This window comes from Pseudophryne corroboree, chromosome 9 (assembly GCF_028390025.1).
Source record: "Pseudophryne corroboree isolate aPseCor3 chromosome 9, aPseCor3.hap2, whole genome shotgun sequence".
NCBI classification, from domain to species: domain Eukaryota; kingdom Metazoa; phylum Chordata; class Amphibia; order Anura; family Myobatrachidae; genus Pseudophryne; species Pseudophryne corroboree.
The window spans coordinates 61,680,311-61,702,942 of record NC_086452.1 but is presented as its reverse complement, the minus strand read 5'-3'; the positions used below and the strand labels follow the sequence as shown (position 1 = coordinate 61,702,942).

Here is a 22,632-nt window from a genome sequence, read left to right as displayed (position 1 = left end):
ATACAGCCTCCTTTTGTGCCTCCAGTGGCACCTTGGGATCTCAATGTAGTTTTGGGATTCCTAAAATCACATTGGTTTGAACCACTCACCACTGTGGACTTAAAATATCTCACATGGAAAGTGGTAATGCTGTTAGCCCTGGCTTCAGCCAGGCGTGTCTCAGAATTGGCGGCTTTATCCTATAAAAGCCCTTACCTAATTTTTCATACGGACAGGGCAGAATTGAGGACTCGTCCTCAATTTCTCCCTAAGGTGGTTTCAGCTTTTCACTTAAACCAGCCTATTGTGGTGCCTGCGGCTACTAGGGACTTGGAGGATTCCAAGTTGCTGGACGTAGTCAGGGCCCTGAAAATATATGTTTCCAGGACGGCTGGAGTCAGAAAATCTGATTCGCTGTTTATCCTGTATGCACCCAACAAGCTGGGTGCTCCTGCTTCTAAGCAGACGATTGCTCGTTGGATTTGTAGTACAATTCAGCTTGCACATTCTGTGGCAGGCCTGCCACAGCCAAAATCTGTAAAAGCCCATTCCACACGGAAAGTGGGCTCATCTTGGGCGGCTGCCCGAGGGGTCTCGGCTTTACAACTTTGCCGAGCAGCTACTTGGTCAGGGGCAAAAACGTTTGCTAAATTCTACAAATTTGATACCCTGGCTGAGGAGGACCTGGAGTTCTCTCATTCGGTGCTGCAGAGTCATCCGCACTCTCCCGCCCGTTTGGGAGCTTTGGTATAATCCCCATGGTCCTTTCAGAGTCCCCAGCATCCACTAGGACGTTAGAGAAAATAGGATTTTGGTACTTACCAGGTAAATCCTTTTCTTTGAATCCATAGGGTGCACTGGAGTACTCTTGGGATATGGACGGGCTTCCGTAGGAACAGCACTGAATATTTAAATTTAGAAACACTCCACCCCTCCATATCCCCGAGCACTTCTCAGTGTTTTTTACTGAGCCGAACAGGAACTATAGAGATGTTGACAATGGAGTATTACATATAACATAACTGACAATAACGAAGTTAACACATAACGTTACTGACAACTAAACAGTTGACACCCTAACCAGCACTTATAATTTGAACCAGTCGGTGAAAGTGTGTTACCATAAGATCCTCAGAACTAACCACAAGTAGGTAAAACTGTGTTACCATAAGATCCTCAGAACTAACCACAAGTAGGTAAAACTGCTCTGGGTGGGCGTCCAGTGCCCCCTATGGATTCAAAGAAAAGGATTTACCTGGTAAGTACCAAAATCCTATTTTCTTTATCATCCACTAGGGGTCACTGGAGTACTCTTGGGACGTACCAAAGCTTCCCCCGTGGGCGGGAGAGCTGTTTGGCACTTGTAACACTAGGCGGCCAAAGCTAGATGCTGATGCCGCAAAAGTATCAAACTTGTAAAAGCGCACAAACGTGTGCACTGAAGACCATGTAGCCGCCCGGCAAAGCTGCGTCGCAGAAGCCCCACGACCAGCTGCCCATGAAGTTCCCACAGAACGTGTGGAATGAGCAGTTACTGACGTAGGCGGTTGTAACCTAGCATGAAGGTAAGCCTGACGTATGGTCAGTTTTATCCATCTGGATAAAGTTTGTTTAGATGCTGGCCAACCTATCTTGGCAGCATCATAGAGAACAAATAACGTATCCGTCTTACGAACTGAAGACGTTCGGGATACATAAACGCGTAATGCGCGTACCACATCCAGAGTTCCAGAATGTGCTGTCAACACAGGAACTACTATTGGTTGATTGATGTGAAAAGATGACACTACCTTTGGTAAGAAGGCGGGATTCGTCCGAAGTTCCGCTCTGTCATCATGAAACACCAAATACGGTGGCTTGCATGACAAGGCACCCAAATCCGAAACACGCCTTGCCGAAGCTAAAGCTAGAAGAAAAATTGTTTTCCAAGTGAGAAACTTTATATCCACTTGTTGTAAGGGTTCAAAATATGAAGACTGTAAGAACTCCAAAACCAGATTCAAGTCCCATGGCGCTGTAGGTGGAATGAATGGAGGCTGTACCCCGAGTACACCTTGGAGAAAAGTGCGTATAGACGGCAATAGAGCCAATCGTCTTTGAAAGTAAATTGACAAAGCAGATACCTGCACCTTTAGTGTAGATAAACGCAATCCTCCATCTAACCCTGTTTGTAGAAACAACAACAGGCGGCCTACCTTGAAAGCTGATGTCGGAAATTTCCGAGCTTCACACCAACCTATATAGGCACGCCATATTCTGTAATAATGAGCTGCCGTAACCGGCTTCCTAGCTCGTAACATGGTTGGTATAACTGAATCTGGAATGCCCTCTCTTCTTAAGAGGGCGGTCTCAACAGCCACCCCGTCAAACGCAGCCGCGCTAAATCGGGGTAAAGAAACGGACCCTGTTGTAACAGGTCTGGACGTATCGGGAGCGGCCAAGGATCGTCTGCGAGTAATCCTCGGAGATCCGAGAACCAAGCTCTCCGAGGCCAATGAGGCGCCACTAGTATGACTGTGACCGACTCTCTTTTGATCCGTTTTAGCACCAGAGGGAGCAGCGGAAACGGTGGAAACAGATACACAAGACTGTACGGCCACGCGACAGTGAGAGCATCCACCGCCACTGCCTTTGGATCTCTTGTTCTGGACACATACTGGAACGTTTGGTGATTGTGTCGAGATGCCATCAGGTCCACCTGAGGATAACCCCATCGCTGAACCAACATGTGAAACACTTCTGGATTTAATGACCATTCGCCTGGATGAAAATCCCGACGACTGAGATAATCGGCTTCCCAGTTGTCCACTCCCGGAATGAACACGGCCGACAATATCACCTGGTGGCATTCCGCCCAATTGAGGATTCGAGCTACTTCCCGCATTGCCATGCGGCTTCTCGTTCCTCCTTGTTTGTTGATGTATGCGACCGCCGTCGCATTGTCCGACTGCACTTGGACAGGCTGAGAGCGAATCCTGTGCACTGCTTGTCGTAGCGCATTGTAAATTGCGCGGAGTTCTAGAACATTTATAGACAGCAATTTCTCGTGATCCGCCCAGAGACCCTGGAGCTGACAATTTTGAATTACCGCTCCCCAACCTCTGAGACTGGCGTCCGTAGTTAGAATTATCCAATTCCAAACTCCGAACCGTCTTCCTGCGGTTAAATTGTGTTCCTTGAGCCACCAGAGCAGAGATACTCTTGCTATTGGCGACAACCTCACCCTGTGGTGAATCTGCAGATGCGAGCCCGACCACTGGGCAAGCACGTTCAGCTGAAATGGACGAGAGTGAAATCTTCCGAACTGAAGCGCCTCGAAAGCTGCCACCATAGTGCCTAAAAGGCGAATGCACAAGTGTACCGACACTGTGCGTGGCTTGAGCACTAATTGTACTAGATGGCGTAGCATTTGTACTTTCTGTTGTGGTAGGTAAATTCTTTGATTGACCGTATCGAGAATCATACCTAGGAACTGAAGGCGTTGAGACGGAATTAGATGTGATTTCTTGAAATTTACAATCCAACCGTGGTGAACCAGTACATTGTATGTTAGCAGCGCATGTTGGGTAAGTATCTGTTGAGACGGAGCTTTGATGAGCAGATCGTCTAAATACGGAACTATTGTCACTCCCAGGGATCTGAGGTGAGCTATCATCACAGACATCACTTTGGTGAATACCCGAGGCGCTGATGACAGGCCAAACGGTAGAGCCTGAAACTGGTAATGGTTCTGGCGTATTGCAAACCGCAAGAATTTCTGATGAGGCTGCCAAATTGGAATGTGTAAGTACGCATCCTTGAGGTCTAGCGCAATCATAAATTCCTTGGTCTCTAACCCCGCAATCACCGAACGTAGAGACTCCATTTTGAATCTGTAGTAAGTTACGTACTGATTGAGCCCCTTTAAGTTCAATATTGGTCTGACTGAGCCATCCGGCTTCGGGACCACAAACAGACTTGAATAATAACCCTGACCCTGTTGGTGTACAGGGACCGGAATCAACACTGCCGAATCCAGTAAGGACTGAATGGCAATTTGCAAAACCGTCCTCTTGTCGTCCGACAGAGGCAATCCTGTCTTGAAAAACCGCAGAGGCGGAAGACAGTCGAACTCTATTTTGTAACCTTTTAACACTAAATTGCGGATCCAGCCCTCCGCGGATGTGTGGAACCACGCCACATGGAACGTCTGAAGGCGTGCTCCCACAATTGGAGAACCGAGATGGGCTGGTAACCCGTCATGCCACTGGCTTGTCGGTAACCTTAGCGTCTTGGCGAGTTGTGTTGGTTTGATGGAAACCACGTCCTCGACCACGTCTAGCAGACGTGGCTGTTCCTCTGCCACGTCCTCGAAAGGGCTGAGGTCTAAAGGATTTGAACGAAGGTCCAGCGTACCTTCTTCTTGGAGCCGATGGAGGCAATGGTAAGAAAACAGACTTACCTCCCGTAGCCTCCGCAATCCATGCGTCCAATTCTGGACCAAACAACTTCTTGCCATCGTAAGGCAACGCCTCTATACTTCGTTTGACCTCTGCCTCCGCCTGATAAGTACGCAGGTAGAGTGCTCTTCGTGCCGTAACTAGCGACGATGAAATACGAGAAGTGAGCTGACAGACGTCAGTAGACGCTGTACAGAGATACTCTACAGCCTCAATCATTTGATTTACAAGAATTATTAGGTTTTCATCATGTAGAGAAGATTTGAGTTCTGTAAGCCATATTATGAGCGCCTTAGTTACCCAAATGCCAACCAATCCAGGTCTTAGCATCACACCTGCTGCTACATACATGGATTTTAGCATAGTTTCCATCTTGCGATCTGAAGGATCTTTAAGCGTAGTAGCTGCTGGCACTGGTATGGTTAATTTCTTGGTAAGCTTTGACACTGAAGAATCAACTATTGGTGGATTCTCCCAAGTACACGTTACCGAGTCTGGAAACGGATAACTAGACTTAAATCTGCGAGGTATAGAAAACCGTTTATCTGGATTCTGTCGTGTTTCTACTAACATCTGATTTAGAGAATCCGACACAGGAAAACTTACTGGCGTCTTCCGTCGTTTAGTAAATACGACCTGATCATTGGTGAGAGGCTGCTCAGCTTCAGGAAACCTTAGAGACTGACGTACCGCTCTGATGAGATCATCAATGCCGGAACTGTTAACATCCTCGCCATCTGACTCCACTTCGCCCTCCTCACCCTCATCGTGTTCCGTGAGGTCTGGCATGGAATCGTCAGAATGCAACATAGCAGACACTGGAAAATCATAAGACATATGAAAATTATCCCGTTTGCCCAAAATGGATTTGGACCTTACGCAAGGCTGAGATGCCTCCGGTAGTTCTGGCGGTCTCACCCTAGACTCAGATCTTATCGTTTCTCGCTCCAGACGAGCAGCGGTCATTTCTGTCTGTAATCTATCCAGTACATTTACTAACATACCCCACGGAGGGTCCGGTGAGGACATTGGTTGTAAAACTGGCGCAGAAATGGTATTCTGAACGGAATCCACAAAACATACTGTACATGTGGTAGATGCATCCGGTAACACACTGCCACATACTTTGCAATTATGTTTTTTAGTTTTTGCTGGTGCCTTACTCATTATGGCGACAGACAATACAATAATAGGATTTTGGTACTTACCAGGTAAATCCTTTTCTTTGAATCCATAGGGGTCACTGGAGTACTCTTGGGATATGGACGGGCTTCCGTAGGAACACAGCACTGAATATTTAAATTTAGTAACACTCCACCCCTCCATATCCCCGAGCACTTACTCAGTGTTTTTTACTGAGCCGAACAGGAATTAAGAGAGGTTAATAATGGAGTATTACATATAACATAACTGACAATAACGAAGTTAACCCATAACGTTACTGACAACTAACAGTTGACACCCTAACCAGCACTTGTAACTTGAACCAGTCGGTGAAAATGTGTTACCATAAGATCCTCAGAACTAACCCCAAGTAAGTAAACTGCTCTGGGTGGGCGTCCAGTGACCCCTATGGATTCAAAGAAAAGGATTTACCTGGTAAGTACCAAAATCCTATTTTCTTTTTCATCCACTAGGGGTCACTGGAGTACTCTTGGGACGTACCAAAGCTTCCCCCGTGGGCGGGAGAGCAGTTTGGCACTTGTAACACTAGGCGGCCAAAGCTAGATGCTGATGCCGCAAAAGTATCAAACTTGTAAAAGCGCACAAACGTGTGCACTGAAGACCATGTAGCCGCCCGGCAAAGCTGCGTCGCAGAAGCCCCACGACCAGCTGCCCATGAAGTTCCCACAGAACGTGTGGAATGAGCGGTTACTGACGTAGGCGGTTGTAACCTAGCATGAAGGTAAGCCTGGCGTATGGTCAGTTTTATCCATCTGGATAAAGTTTGTTTAGATGCTGGCCAACCCATCTTGGCAGCATCATAGAGAACAAATAACGTATCCGTCTTACGAACTGAAGACGTTCGGGATACATAAACGCGTAATGCGCGAACCACATCCAGAGTTCCGGAATGTGCTGTCAACACAGGAACTACTATTGGTTGATTGATGTGAAAAGATGACACTACCTTTGGTAAGAAGGCGGGATTCGTCCGAAGTTCCGCTCTGTCATCATGAAACACCAAATACGGTGGCTTGCATGACAAGGCACCCAAATCCGAAACACGCCTTGCCGAAGCTAAGGCTAAGAGAAAAATTGTTTTCCAAGTGAGAAACTTTATATCCACTTGTTGTAAGGGTTCAAAATATGAAGACTGTAAGAACTCCAAAACCAGATTCAAGTCCCATGGCGCTGTAGGTGGAATGAAAGGAGGCTGTACCCTGATTACACCTTGGAGAAAGGTGCGTATAGACGGCAATAGAGCCAATCGTCTTTGAAAGTAAATTGACAAAGCAGATACCTGCACCTTTAGTGTAGATAAACGCAATCCTCCATCTAAGCCTGATTGTAGAAACAACAAAAGGCGGCATAACTTGAAAGCTGATGTCGGAAATTTCCGAGCTTCACACCAACCTATATAGGCTCGCCATATTCTGTAATAATGAGCTGCCGTAACCGGCTTTCTAGCTCGTAACATGGTTGGTATAACTGAATCTGGAATGCCCTCTCTTTTTAAGAGGGCGGTCTCAACAGCCACCCCGTCAAACGCAGCCGCGCTAAATCGGGGTAAAGAAAAGGACCCTGTTGTAACAGGTCTGGACGTATCGGGAGCGGCCACGGATCGTCTGCGAGTAATCCTCGAAGATCCGAGAACCAAGCTCTCCGAGGCCAATGAGGCGCCACTAGTATGACTGTGAGCGACTCTCTTTTGATCCGTTTTAGCACCAGAGGGAGCAGCGGAAACGGTGGAAACAGATACACCAGACTGTACGGCCACGCGACAGTGAGAGCATCCACCGCGACTGCCTTTGGATCTCTTGTTCTGGACACATACTGGGGCGTTTGATGATTGTGTCGAGATGCCATCAGGTCCACCTGAGGATAACCCCATCGCTGAACCAACATGTGAAACACTTCTGGATTTAATGACCATTCGCCTGGGTGAAGATCCCGACGACTGAGATAATCCGCTTCCCAGTTGTCCACTCCCGGAATGAACACGGCCGACAATATCACCTGGTGGTATTCTGCCCAATTGAGGATTCGAGCTACTTCCCGCATTGCCATGCGGCTTCTCGTTCCTCCTTGTTTGTTGATGTATGCGACCGCTGTCGCATTGTCCGACTGCACTTGGACAGGCTGAGAGCGAACCATGTGCACCGCTTGTCGTAGCGCATTGAAAATCGCGCGGAGTTCTAGAACATTTATTGACAGCAATTTTTCGTGATCCGCCCAGAGACCCTGGAGCTGACAATTTTGAATTACCGCTCCCCAACCTCTGAGACTGGCGTCCGTAGTTAGAATTATCCAATTGCAAACTCCGAACCGTCTTCCTGCGGTTAAATTGTGTTCCTTGAGCCACCATAGCAGAGAAACTCTTGCTATTGGTGACAACCTCACTCTGTGGTGAATCTGCAGATGCGAGCCCGACCACTGGGCAAGCACGTTCAGCTGAAATGGACGAGAGTGAAATCTCCCGAACTGAAGCGCCTCGAAAGCTGCCACCATTGTGCCTAACAGGCGAATGCACAAGTGTACCGACACTGTGCGTGGTTTGAGTACTAATTGTACTAGATGGCGTAGCATTTGTACTTTCTGTTGTGGTAGGTAAATCCTTTGATTGACCGTATCGAGAATCATACCTAGGAACTGAAGGCGTTGAGACGGAATCAGATGTGATTTCTTGAAATTGACAATCCAACCGTGGTGAACCAATACATTGTAAGTTAGCAGCGCATGTTGGGTAAGTATCTGTTGAGACGGAGCTTTGATGAGCAGATCGTCTAAATACGGAACTATCGTCACTCCCAGGGATCTGAGGTGAGCTATCATCACAGACATTACTTTGGTGAATACCCGAGGCGCTGATGACAGGCCAAACGGCAGAGCCTGAAACTGGTAATGGTTCTGGCGTATTGCAAATCGTAAGAATTTCTGATGAGGCTGCCAAATTGGAATGTGTAAGTACGCATCCTTGAGGTCTAGCGCAATCATAAATTCCTTGGTCTCTAACCCCGCAATCACCGACCGTAGAGACTCCATTTTGAATCTGTAGTAAGTTACGTACTGATTGAGGCCCTTTAAGTTCAATATTGGTCTGACTGAGCCATCCGGCTTCGGGACCACAAATAGACTTGAATAATAACCCTGACCCTGTTGGTGTACAGGGACCGGAATCAACACTGCCGAATCCAGTAAGGACTGAATGGCAATTTGCAAAACTGTCCTCTTGTCGTCCGACAGAGGCAAACCTGTCTTGAAAAACCGCAGAGGCGGAAGACAGTCGAACTCTATTTTGTAACCTTTTAACACTAAATTGCGAATCCAGCCCTCCGCGGACGTGTGGAACCACGCCCCATGGAACGTGTGAAGGCGTGCTCCCACAATTGGAGATCCGAGATGGGCTGGTAACCCGTCATGCCACTGGCTTGTCGGTAACCTTAGCGTCTTGGCGAGTTGTGTTGGTTTGACGGAAACCACGTCCTCGACCACGTCTAGCTGGCGTGGCGGATCCTCTGCCACGTCCTCGAAAGGGCTGAGGTCTAAAGGATTTGAACGAAGGTCCAGCGTACCTTCTTCTTGGCGCAGGTGGAGGCAATGGTAAGAACACAGACTTACCTCCCGTAGCCTCCTTAATCCATGCGTCCAATTCTGGACCAAACAACTTCTTGCCATCGTAAGGCAACGCCTCTATACTTCGTTTGACCTCTGCCTCCGCTTGATAAGTACGCAGGTAGAGTGCTCTTCGTGCCGTAACTAGCGAAGATGAAATACGAGAAGTGAGCTGACAGACGTCAGTAGACGCTGTACAGAGATACTCTACAGCCTCAATCATTTGATTCACCTGAATTATCAGGTTTTCGTCATGTAAAGCCGATTTGAGTTCTGTAAGCCATATTATGAGCGCCTTAGTGACCCAAATGCCAACCAATCCAGGTCTTAGCATCACACCTGCTGCTACATACATGGATTTAAGCATAGTTTCTATCTTACGATCTGACGGATCTTTAAGCGTAGTAGCTGATGGCACTGGTATGGTTAATTTCTTGGTAAGCTTTGACACTGAAGAATCAACTATTGGTGGATTCTCCCATGTACCCGTTACCGATTCTGGAAACGGATAACTAGACTTAAATCTGCGAGGTATAGAAAACCGTTTATCTGGATTCTGTCTGGATTCTACTAACATCTGATTTAGAGAATCCGACACAGGAAAACTTACTGGCGTCTTCCGTCGTTTAGTAAATATGACCTGATCATTGGTGAGAGGCTGCTCAGCTTCAGGAAACCTTAGCGACTGCCGTACCGCTCTGATGAGATCATCAATGCCGGAACTGTTAACATCCTCGCCGTCTGACTCCACTTCGCCCTCCTCCCCCTCATCGTGTTCCGTGAGGTCTGGGATGGAATCGTCAGACTGCAACATAGCAGACACTGGAAAATCATAAGACATATGAAAATTATCCCGTTTGCCCAAAATGGATTTGGACCCTACGCAAGGCTGAGACGCCTCCGGTAGTTCTGGCGGTCTCACCCTAGACTCAGCTCTTAGCGTTTCTCGCTCCAGACGAGCAGCGGTCATTTCTGTCTGAAATTTCTCCAGTACATTTACTAACATACCCCACGGAGGGTCCGGTGATGAAATTGGTTGCAAAACCGGAGCAGAAATGGTATTCTGAACGGAATCCACAAAACATACGTTACATGTGGTAGATCCATCCGGTAACACACTGCCACATACTTTGCAAATATGCTTTTTAGTTTTTGCTGGTGTCTTACTCATTATGGCGACAGACAATACAATACACAAAACACAGACACCTGCACGGCTCAGTAAAATAGCAATAAGGTGGCTCTGTATATATATATCTGGCCCAGTGCAATACACGTGGCCAGTACTATGAAATTTGATCCCAAATTCCCACGAACACCCCTGCGCCTCCGGTGGAGAAGAGATGTAGGACAGGAACGTTCTGGAATCACAGAGGAAGACACAGGAAGCTGTTAAAAATGGCTGCCCTGCTCTACTTATACATATAATCACAGTGCTGCATTCACTGATTATACTGTAATAATCCCTCTGCTGCTGCAGTATTTCACTGATATGTCCCCCCTGTAATGGCTGTTTATCTTATTACAGCGGCAGCGCAGCGTGTGGGCCCCCAGCGGGTATCATAGAGCGCTATGTGCCTCGTGTGTCCCAGCGGTGGGCTCCTATATATAGCGTGTCAGCTACCCAGGTAGCGCTGCTGTTCCGAGGTGCCTGGCCGGAGGCTGTGGCCTAACGGGCGGGTACCTGAGCGGGGAGAGCCGCGGCGCCTGCACGGAGGTCTGTGCCGACCGTGCGGGCGCCTGCGTGGGGAGAGCCGCTGCGCCTGCACGGAGGTCTGTGCCGAACGTGCGGGCGTCTGAGTGGGGAGAGCCGCGGCGCCTGCACGGAGGTCCGTGCCGAACGTGCGGGCGTCTGAGTGGAGAGAGCCGCGTGCCTGCACGGAGGTCCGTGCCGAACGTGCGGGCGTCTGAGTGGAGAGAGCCGCGTGCCTGCACGGAGGTTCTGAGCGGGCCGGAATGGGCGGGCGCCTGAGCGGGAAGATGCCGGAGGCTGAGAGGGGAGAGCCGCTCTGCCACTTGCCGTCACCCAGCACTATGTCCCCATACGTCGGGGCGGCAGCGGGAGCTGACCGCCCCGTTTCACATACCTCACTCCTGCAGACGTGCGGAGGCTCCGACGGGGCTTTTCAGTAAGCGCCGGCCAGCCAGTGCAGGAGGATGTGAGGGCTGTGAGGGAGCTCTTTCAGAGAGGCCCGACACGCCCGTGCTGCAATCAGCAGCTGCACTATCCCTGACCCTGCCTTTGGAAGGGGGACAGGGATGTGTCAAACAGTAGAAAAAATAAAAATAAAAATGAAAAATAAAACTTTCTTCTGACTTCAGCTAAGCATGTGTTGCCACGTGCAGCACAGAAAAAACACTGAGTAAGTGCTCGGGGATATGGAGGGGTGGAGTGTTACTAAATTTAAATATTCAGTGCTGTGTTCCTACGGAAGCCCGTCCATATCCCAAGAGTACTCCAGTGACCCCTAGTGGATGAAAAAGAAACACAAAAAACAGACACCTGCACGACTCAGTAAAATAGCAATAAGGTGTCTCTGTATATATATCTGGCCAAGTGCAGTACACGTGGCCAGTACTATGAAATGTGATCCCAAATTCCCTCTAACACCCCTGCGCCTCCGGTGGAGTAGAGATGTAGGACAGGAACGTTCTGGAATCACAGCAGGAAGACACAGGAAGCATGGTTAAACATGGCTGCCATGTTATCTTATACATATAATCTTAGTGCTGGTTACATTCACTGATTATAATGCAACAACCCCTGCAGCCTCTTATCTGCTGCTGCAGTATTTCATATGCCCCTGTATTTATTATTGTTTGTCCCCCCTGTAATGGCTGCCTGCTCTTTTCGACTTAGAGCAGCGGCAGCGCAGCGTGTGGGGCCCCCGCGGTTATCGTAGAGCGCTGTGAGCCCGAGTGAGCCGCGTGTCATGGGACCCGGAGTAATAGCGGCGGCCAGCCCCGTGAGCGAGAGAGCTGCGGCGGCCGGCGGCCTCTGAGAGGAGATCAGCGCCTGCACGGAGGTCTGCTGTGGCCGTTGGGAAGGCGCTGAGTGGGGAGAGCAGCGGCGTGGACAGACGCCTGGAGCGCTAAGCACTAACAATGTCCCCACACCTCGGGGCGGCAGCGGGAGCTGACCGCCCCGTCTTTCACATACCTGAATCCTGCAGTTGTGCGGAGGCTCCGACGGGGCTTCTTAAACAAGCGCCGGCCAGCCTGTGCAGGAGGCTGTGTGTGTGGCTGTGAGGGAGCTCTTTCAGAGAGGCCCGACACGCCCGTGCTGCTATCAGCAGCTGCACTATCCCTGACCCTGCCTTTTGGAAGGGGGAAAGGGATGTCAAATAGTAGAAAAAATAAAAAATGAAAAATAAAAAATAAAAATTTCTTCAAGTAACCGTGACTTCAGTTACCAAGCTGTTGCCACGTGCAGCACAGAAAAAACACTGAGAAGTGCTCGGGGATATGGAGGGGTGGAGTGTTTCTAAATTTAAATATTCAGTGCTGTTCCTACGGAAGCCCGTCCATATCCCAAGAGTACTCCAGTGACCCCTAGTGGATGATAAAGAAAATAAGAATTTACTTACCGATAATTCTATTTCTCATAGTCCGTAGTGGATGCTGGGCGCCCATCCCAAGTGCGGATTGTCTGCATTACTTGTACATAGTTATTGTTACAAAAATCGGGTTATTGTTGTTGTGAGCCATCTTTTCAGAGGCTCCTTCTGTTATCATGCTGTTAACTGGGTTCAGATCACAAGTTGTACGGTGTGATTGGTGTGGCTGGTATGAGTCTTACCCGGGATTCAAAATCCTTCCTTATTGTGTACGCTCGTCCGGGCACAGTATCCTAACTGAGGCTTGGAGGAGGGTCATGGGGGGAGGAGCCAGTGCACACCAGGTAGTCCTAAAGCTTTTTACTTTTGTGCCCAGTCTCCTGCGGAGCCGCTATTCCCCATGGTCCCAGAGTCCCCAGCATCCACTACGGACTATGAGAAATAGAATTATCGGTAAGTAAATTCTTATTTTTACTGCTTGTCGTTCCTGGTTTGACGTCACAAACACACCCAGCGTTCGCCCAGACACTCCTCCGTTTCTCCGGCCACTCCTGCGTTTTTTCCGGAAACGGTAGCGTTTTTTCCCACACGCCCATAAAACGGCCTGTTTCCGCCCAGTAACACCCATTTCCTGTCAATCACATTACGATCGCCAGAACGATGAAAAAGCCGTGAGTAAAAATCCTAACTGCATAGCAAATTTACTTGGCGCAGTCGCAGTGCGGAAATTGCGCATGCGCATTGAGCGGAAAATCAGGATTTTGGTACTTACCGATAAATCCCTTTCTCCGATTCCACAGGGGCCACTGGAGTGTAGTTACAATGGGGAGATAGTAGGTGGTATTGGTAGCTGGCACTTTAAAAATTCTCACACTGTGGCTAGCTCCTCCCCTACTATCTCCCCTCCAAGCCAGTCTACGTTAAACTGTGCCCGAGGAGAGCTGTAATAAACAAACCGTAAGGTAGAGGAGGTTAACGACGCCCTGTAAACCAGGCGAACACAAACTAAACCTGGAACAGAACCTGACAAAAAACCAGGCTAGCCTGAACCCAACAAGCAGTCATATGGTGATCTGCAATCGTTAATCAAACAAAAATCAGGAGAAACAGCGCTGGGCGGGCGTCCAGTGGCCCCTGTGGAATCGGAGAAAGGGATTTATCGGTAAGTACCAAAATCCTGATTTCTCCTTCATCCACTAGGGGCCACTGGAGTGTAGTTACAATGGGGACGTCCCAGAGCTCCCAAAAAACGGGTGGGAAAGCGCTGAGAATCCTGTAAAAACTGCTCGGCCAAACAGTGATGCAGAGGCCGTAAAAGTGTCAAACTTGTAGAATTTGACAAAACGAATGTCGGTTTGACCAAGTAGCCGCCCGACAAAATATTCATGGAGACCCCGCGGGCGGCTGCCCACGAAAGTCTTACAATGCGCGTAAAGCGCGCTGAAATGGAAAACGGAGGTTCCCTAGTAACCGCCAAGAAGACTGTCTGATGATCAGATGTATCCAACTGTCCAGCATATGCTGGGGCCCCGGCTATTTAGTACGGGAGCATCATCCAGAGCAAAGAAGAAAAAACACTTCATCGAATAGCCTGAGACCTCTGTAGAGAGAGTTGACGAGCCCTGACAACATTCAGAGAGGATTGAAAACCACTAGTGTCAGATTTATATGAAAAATGGACCTCCCCTCTGGAAGAAACGACCGCTGAGGCCGAAGCCGAGCCCGGGGAGTTGCCAATAGAGTACTCCCTGAACAAGAGGCCGAACTTACGGCCGCTAGGCTAATCTCATTTGGAAGAAAAGCGAAAAAGGCAGAGACCTAAAATTCCGGTCAGTGTGGTTTGAAGCGCAGCGGAGCAAAAAACCTCCCAGAGAAACCAAAGATGAATGGTAACTGGAAGAAGGGGGAAAAAACCCCTTTTATCTTCATTATGTTCCATAAAGTTTTCCCAAAGTGGCAAAAGCGAGAAGAGGTAATAGACTTCTGAAATCGGAGCCCAGTAGGCCTAACCGAACTAGGGAACTCCTCCCTTCTGAGGTCTCGTGAACAGTCACACGGGTAACCGAAACCAGTGTAAAATTGAACAAGGAGAAAAAAGGAGCCTGTTGAAGTAGACAGTCCAGTCGAGGTAGGAGCCAAGGCTCCTCTACTGACAACAGGCGTATCTGTATCTTCAAGTCATGCGTGGCCCAACCAGCGCCACCGAGAGGACTAGCACGCATAATCCCCTCCTGTGTTACTGAACATGAAGTAGAAATAGAAAAAGGAGGCAGGATAGAATAACCAGAAAACTCCCCGGAGCCCTGAGGGCCTCCACGGCTACTGCCGTCCGAGAGTAATAAAGGGTTAACGAGTCAGTCAGAACGCCCTGAGGTCGATCCGAAATCTCCGCCCACAGCGGACCAGCTGACAAAACTCCGGGGCATGTTCCCTCACCCAGGAGTCTGACCTGGTGGCTTGATCTGGAAACAAGATTGTTGTCCCCCGTTCCGAGAGGAATGGAGGCGACCACTCATTACGTCGCAACTTGACTGAAGAAATAGAGTCTCTGGTGCCGAGGAATGAAAAAACCTCTGACGGACCGTGTTGAGAAACGTCTATGCGGAGCATAAATTGGATCTGTGTCGAATCAGAAGCTCGTGGATCCTCCGGATATTCAGAAGCCACCTAATGTACAGAGTGGGATAGTAGCAGTAAATTGTCCCATTAGGGAACCAACGTCACCCACTGCCCCTGAAAAAGAGTTATTCTGTTATCTTTCTAAACTCTGTGGGAGCGGAAGAGAGAAGAGTAAAGGACTTACAGTGAAAATGAGAATCCTGTTAAGGGGGAATCTGAGAAAAGCCTGTCCAACGGAAATCAGTAAACAGGCATCTCTGAAGACAAGGGACACGTAAAACTCCCTTTCTTGTTTAAACTAGCAATCACAGACTAAAAGGATTGTAAGGCCAGAATAGGCCTGTCCGAGCCACTTGGCTTCGGAACGTGAAAAGAAAACAAAGGCCTGAGAACTGTCCTAATTCAAATGATATGTGAAAAACAGGGATCAACACCCTTTGCGGTTAGAAACCTATGGAGCGCAGCCTGCAGTATGACTCTCTTGTCATCGTAAATCAGCCGACCTATGCCGAGGGACTCCTGAGACGGTTGTAACCGCCCAAGCCTTCTCCCATCGACCTGCGCCTACCCTGGGACCCTGCAGGTGTAATGGGTGTATAGGATGACATAAAATCAGACTGGACTGAGGATGTTGAACCTCTGCTTCAGCCTTTTTACCCTGAGAACCCCTGGCGACGAAGATATCACCCGTGTGGAGTCAAAAACCTGAAAGGGCACGAAAAAATCTAAAGGGAAGACCAGTAAAGGTCTGTCTTGGAGCTGGGGCAGTAGTAGGAGAAATCAAAGTGGACCTACCTCCATTGGTTCAAGAAATCCTGCAGAAAGTTCCTTCCCCAGAACCATCTGCCCCGTAGAATTTCATGTTTACTTGTCACTGTCGCAGCCCCAGAGGTCGTCGGGTTAAGACAGCCCAAGCGAAGATGCAGGGTCCGAGTCTGTAGACATGGAGACCTCCAAGGAACATAAAGCAGAATCGTGATTCTGACCTGTATCAAAGTATCAATTGATCCTGATGCGAAGCATCCTGTAACCTAGAGGACAATTGTTCCCCAACCTACCTGCTCCGGATACGGTAGAACCATGCTGCCGCATATGTCGATGGATCCCTGAGCAAGGTTGCCTCAGGAAAACGGCGGCTTGATGGACCGGCGATACACCGAGGTGTATACCCTAGAGAGGTTCTGATACCATCTCCTGCCATCTGCGGGGAAAAGATAGGAAAACAAACCTTGTTTGATACCTGATATTGTGTATTCGGGTGTCTGTCGGCCGCCTACCGGAGCCTGCCCAGCTCATCCGAAACTGAACCAGTCGCTGTCATTTTCGTCAATGGCGTGGAACCCTGATGGACTTGACGTGTCCTCCTCCTTTACCTGCAGTATCAGATGAACTGCTGTATTATGTACCTGTATATTCTGAGACACTGGTTCAGATCCACAGAAAACAGACATCAGTAATGCATGGAATGTTAGCAAAGTTTCTTTTTGGAAAGGTGTGTTTGGTCCCGCTGTGATTTGATCCTGTGACCTTGGAAACCAAAGTCCAAGGGCTTACCTGATGAGTTATTGTCTGGTTAATAGTGACATTACCTGCATCATTGATCAAACAGGGGTGTGCAGGTGCGTGGAGGGCGAAGCAGATGGCTCCGCCGCATACTTCACACCTAAGAGGGAATTCTTCGACTATCCCAGGAGAGACAAACGAAAGGAGAAAAGGTGGGTTAAATAAACAGAGCCCTACGTAAGGTGTGCACTATAATGTGTAGTGACCGATACGATTAAAATAAACTTTCTGGAGCAGCGGAGACCTGAACCAGCAACGCTGCGCTGTGGGACAGGAGTCTTAGCCCTAGGCTATAGGAGTTCTCCTTAAAGTTTTGTTTGGATTCAAACCCCTGTTCAGATACCCGCTACTAGCGTACTGAGCCGCAGCGCTATTTGTCTTATGCCTTACACGCATTCCACAATTACAAATAACATTAGTAACTAGTGACAACAAGGAATAATAAAGGGAAGGCAACACCCCGCCCTGTATTTAGTGTACCGCTAATTAAGGTGCACCAGATGTTTCTCTGAGGTTCCGCTGGCTTTTCAAAATGGTGACCAGCCTGTGAGAAAGATGGGGGAAAATGTTATGTGCAAGATGTTGTTATTAGAAAACATTGCGGAAGTAGCCTACAGCACCTGGTATTCCCAGGCGGTCTCCCATCCAAGCACCAACCGGGCCCGACCCTGCTTAGTTTCCGAGATCAGACGAGATCGGGCGTGTTCAGGGTGGTGTGGCCATAGGCTTTTATCCCCTATATCTGGTATTTTATGGATTTATCTATATACATACCTACACGCACTTAAATATATATATCTATATATATACATGCACAAACATAACTATATATGTATATATACACACACACCGTAGGTAAATAAATACTGCACAGTAGATCCTTTTAATTATTATTGAGCTGAGTCCCAGCTACTGTAATAGAGCAGGTTCCCTGATTTGCAAGTAGGAAAATGCTGGGTAGAGGACTCTACTGCAGGAGGAATGTATCTATATTTCAGCAGCCTGAAGTATCGAAAAGTTACAAATCCCAGAGCTGTTGCCTAGCGACGGGGAGACCTGGGAGCCCGCTGAGTAAAGCAGGTTAACTGTTAATATACCTGGGACTTTATTTGTATTTGTCTCTGAGTATGCAAGATTAGCCCACTGGGCTATAGGAGACACTGCAAATATGAAGCCAGGTCTGTGCATGGAGGAAATGGCCGCCAGAGTGAAACTCCTCTGGGCTATGCGATAAAATCTATATAGTGGATAACTGGATTAGTGCTGAGCCACTCTGACTATATCACATTCTCCTCAGCACCATGTGCATTAAACTCACATAAATGCCTATTACACTATAACAGTGGCCGGGGAGCGGAGAATGCTGAGCCCGCTGTACAGAGCGGGAGTTAGCTCCGCCCCCCGGCTATGGCGCCTTATTGCAAAACTAAGCGGGAAGCGAGCTGTACCCTCCGCTGGGCCTGCGAGTCACCGCCGGGGAGCGCTGAGCGCTGAGCCCGCTATACAGCGCTAGTAGAGCCCTGTATCTGCTAGCCGCCGCCGGGGAGTGTTGCGCTGAACAGAGCGCGAGTCGCCGCCTGGGAGCAGGGAGCGCTGAGCTCGCTCTACAGAGCGGGACTTAGCTCCGCCCCCTCCGTACAAGGCGCCAAATTTAAACATTGCTTTGCGCTCGAGCGGGATCCCTGTGCCGGCTCTGTGAGTCGCGCTGAGTGGGGATCTGTGCGGGGGGTGCGGGGAGCTGGGGGAGCAGAGGGTTATCAGAATGACACACACCCGTTTTTCAGTCAGGGTTGTATAAACACATACTCAGCCTCCCCCAATCATCCTGTCTGTTTCTCCATGAGGAGGACAGGTAAGGATACAATAAAGTACATTACAGCCCCAGAGAGCCCTTCTGGAGTGGGTTGTACAACAATAAACAGTGCATTGCTCTAAAAACATACATAGCCACCACAAATAAAGTATACTTCACTCACCACTGTGTTCTTGGTGGATCGGCCCCGACACACGCCGCACGCAGCGGCGTCCAGCCGGAATCTTCTGTGGTGGGGTGGTCCCGACACAAGCCGCACGCAGCGGTGTCCGACCATTTTTTGATACTCACCGCTGCCATGCTGCCGGAATCTTCTGCTGGATGGAGTGGCCGCGACACGCGCCGCACGCAGCGGTGTCCGCCAACTCAGGAGAGCTCAGTGTCTCCCTCAGCCGGGGCCCATCCCTAGCCGCACGCAGCTGCGATGGGACCCCGCCGGCAGCTCCCACGGTGCAGACTGGCAGTGGCAGAGCTGCCAGTCTGTGAGTGTGTGTAAGAAAAATAAAATAATAAAGAAAAAAGAAGAAAATTCTTCAGCTAAACCCAAGTGAACCAGCTACCTCGGGCACTTAACTAAGACTGGCTTGGAGGGGAGATAGTAGGGGAGGAGCTAGCCACAGTGTGAGAATTTTTAAAGTGCCAGCTACCAATACCACCTACTATCTCCCCATTGTAACTACACTCCAGTGGCCCCTAGTGGATGAAGGAGAAATCGCTGCGATGCGAAGATTTTTACCGAGCGAACAACTCGGAATGACCCCCATGGTTTTGCCCAATTGCTAACAAACTTGCTGCTGCGATCAACTCAGAATTACCCCCAATGTACAGCAGACGATGCGTCATTCCTTATAGTGCACAACAAGAGCTCCTAATGACACTGACATCGGTACTGATTATAAGCAATGACAGTAGAGCTCGCCACTTTTACCGATATCTTTAAAGTTGTTTATACATTTATTAGCTACACTATTAGACATGTAAAAGCCTCCCAGGAGAGAAGGGACTTCACAATCAACTCTAAAAGGAAAACATTTGGAATAAGAAAGCCCGACCTGTTTATGTAATGCGATTAGGACGTTCTACGATTGTTATTGCAAAATTATCACCTTCCAAACAAAGCGGATTGTAAAGTGTGTGATCATAATACTGCTCAGTATAATATCTCATGGTGTCCTTCAAACAGGAACATAATAAATCAATGAAATAGGATTGAGGCCTAATTGTTTTTAATCTATTAGCTGCTAGTCCCCTTGTGGAGCGAGTAAGTGCGGATATATGCGCCTATAGAAGCCTATGGGTTTCTTACCGCATCGCGCTGTTTGAGGGAGCCGATCGGATCCCTCCCAGCATGCCCTGCGACAACCGCGTCCTTCTGCGCATGCAGGGACCGGAGCGCAAGACAAAGGACAGCTCTCATCAGGAGCGCTGTCCTTCGCCATACTAATCGCATATGTTAGTGTACACCGCAAGGTTAGTACATACTGCAACATAGGATGTTAAAGTTTACAAGGCATCTCTACACAGTGTAGGCCGTGATTTATTGCAGTCATTAGGAACCAGTGAGCTCACTGATGCAGAGGTAGGGGGCCTCAGGAAGACCACTGGGGTTCCAAGTAAACCAATAGGCTAGGGGGAGCGGTTAAAATACTGCCAGTCAGGATCCTGGTGGTCACAAAACGGACACCAGGACACCGGCGACACAGGCTATTCTCCCACCATGGGTGTACACAAGACCCACAGAGGGAGAATTTACTCTGACGAGCGCAGCGAGCCACCGTGCCCGCAGTGTGGCAAGTGCAGCGAGCCTGCAAGGGGCTTTCTAGCGCTCGCCCCGCTGCCAGCATTCTGGCAGACGGGATCCCGCTGTCGGGATCATGACAGCCAGCATCCTTTCCGCCGACAAATCATACGTATCCCTAGGCTAGATTCTCGCGTCTTTAAGCTGCTGCCACTCAGGGAGGGGGGTTCCAGATGAAAAGTCTCAGCCTGGGTACATATCACAACGGTGTGTACTGTGGCTGACTGGACGACCAATGTAATGATACATCCGCCGCCCATGCACACAGAACAGTATAGTACATGACGTCGCTCATTATCCATCAGCTGCATGCTGTTGGACGCTGGACTGTCCCCCATGACGTGCAGAACAGCAGATGGGAAGACCTCGATGTCAGCAGATGGGAGCGCGCAATCGCGGGTATACATCAGACGATGTGTATGATAGGTTGCTCCGACCTGCGAGATCGGGCGACATATCGCCTGATGTGTACCCAGCCTTAGGGGCCGATTCTGACTTGGGGACAAGTAACTTTGTATGTTGGTAAAACCGTGCTGCACTGCACGTGGGGCTGACTTATACGGGATCCGGTCTGAAGATCGACAGTGTCTAGGTCGACCACTATAGGTCGACAGTCACTATGTCGACATGGATGGAAGGTCAACAGGGTTTCTAGGTCGACATGTGCTAGGTCGACAGGTCTAAAGGTCAACATGAGTTTTTTTTTTTTTTTTAAATTGTTGTTGATTTTTTCATACTTAACGATCCACGTGGACTACGATTGGAACGGTAAAGTGTGCCGAGCGAAGCGAAGGCACCATGCCCGAAGCATGGCGAGCGAAGCGAGCCATGCGAGGGGACGCGGTGCACTAATTTGGGATCCCGGTCACTTTACGAAGAAAAGGACACCAAAAAAAAAAAAATCCTCATGTCGACCTTTAGACCTGTCGACCTATCACATGTCGACCTAGAAACCCTGTCGACCTTCCATCCATGTCGACCTAGTGACTGTCAACCTAAACATTGTCGATAAAACGAACCACACCCGACTTATACATGTGCAGAGAGTTAGATGTGAGAGGCAAGTGCCCAAACTCAAACCTAAATTGCAGTGTAAAAAGCACAGCTGTCAGGTATTTGTGGGCTACATGCAAAAGCAGCCAGTATTTACCCTGCATGCAAAATAATAAATATATATGCTCCCCTTGTATCACAGTATGGTTTGTTCCAGATAAAAAGTTACCTGCTTTTTTCCTTTGCTCAGTCCCTTAACGTGAAATATCGGAAAGAAAAGTGACAATACTGTGGCCCCTCCTTAGATTGTCAGCTCTGCTGTATATTTCCCACCCGCCTGTCTTGATTTTAACAATATAGCAAGTTTGCTCTTGTATGCATGAACAGCGTCCTCTATACCCCATGGTATCCAGTGTCCCCCAGATAGGATGTCAAAGAGATAACGGTTTTATGCTGCATCTTGGGGGAATCTGCCCATCTTTCCAGTACCTGTTCCCCACCGCATGAACTTCTATTTTCTCCTATAAAAAACACAGAAACTTAGCTACTGTTCAAACTTAGAAGCTAAATAATATGTACTGAGGTGAACGGCAGAACTGCTCTGTTGGTGCCATTAATGTCTCATACAAAAGTCAATGACTTGGATCAATAAAGTGTCTTGCTTTCCTGTTCACGTATCACAGTCCCCCATTCAGGAAAGGTGGGGAACCGAGCTCATCTGTTTATCACATGTGTGAAAGGATGTCTTTCACTATATATTAAATAGAGTCTATTAACCCCTATAACGTAACCTCCGGCGTGAGTGGGTGGCTGTGTCCGAGCGGATATTTCTGAATAGAACACTGGACTCACAGAGAGAAATATACAAAGGGTCTGACAGATTGACCTGCACTCCAATCATGATGGCCAGAGGGGTCACAGGTCAATTAGTTCAAAAGTCATGGGTCAGATATCTTTGCAGGTGTGGGCCTTCCCTGGCCTGCAGGTCATGGCTCTGGTTTCAGGCCCCAACTTGGGCTAAAAAAACCATAAGTGGTAAGAAGTATTATTTTGTATTATAAACTTTTGATTGGCTAACTTTTGATCACATGTAAG

At 48.7% G+C, this 22,632-nt stretch overlaps 1 protein-coding gene and 1 non-coding gene across 6 annotated transcripts in view; both read right to left on the bottom strand.

Annotated features, from left to right (window-relative positions):
* EIF2B3 (eukaryotic translation initiation factor 2B subunit gamma) overlaps positions 1-22,632 on the bottom strand; it is an 89,050-nt gene that overhangs the window by 20,043 nt on the left and 46,375 nt on the right. The gene's annotated exons all lie outside the window — the stretch shown is intronic.
* On the bottom strand, positions 17,542-17,660 carry LOC134961804 (5S ribosomal RNA). The gene has a single exon (XR_010187964.1). It is a non-coding gene; the product is annotated as a 5S ribosomal RNA (ribosomal RNA).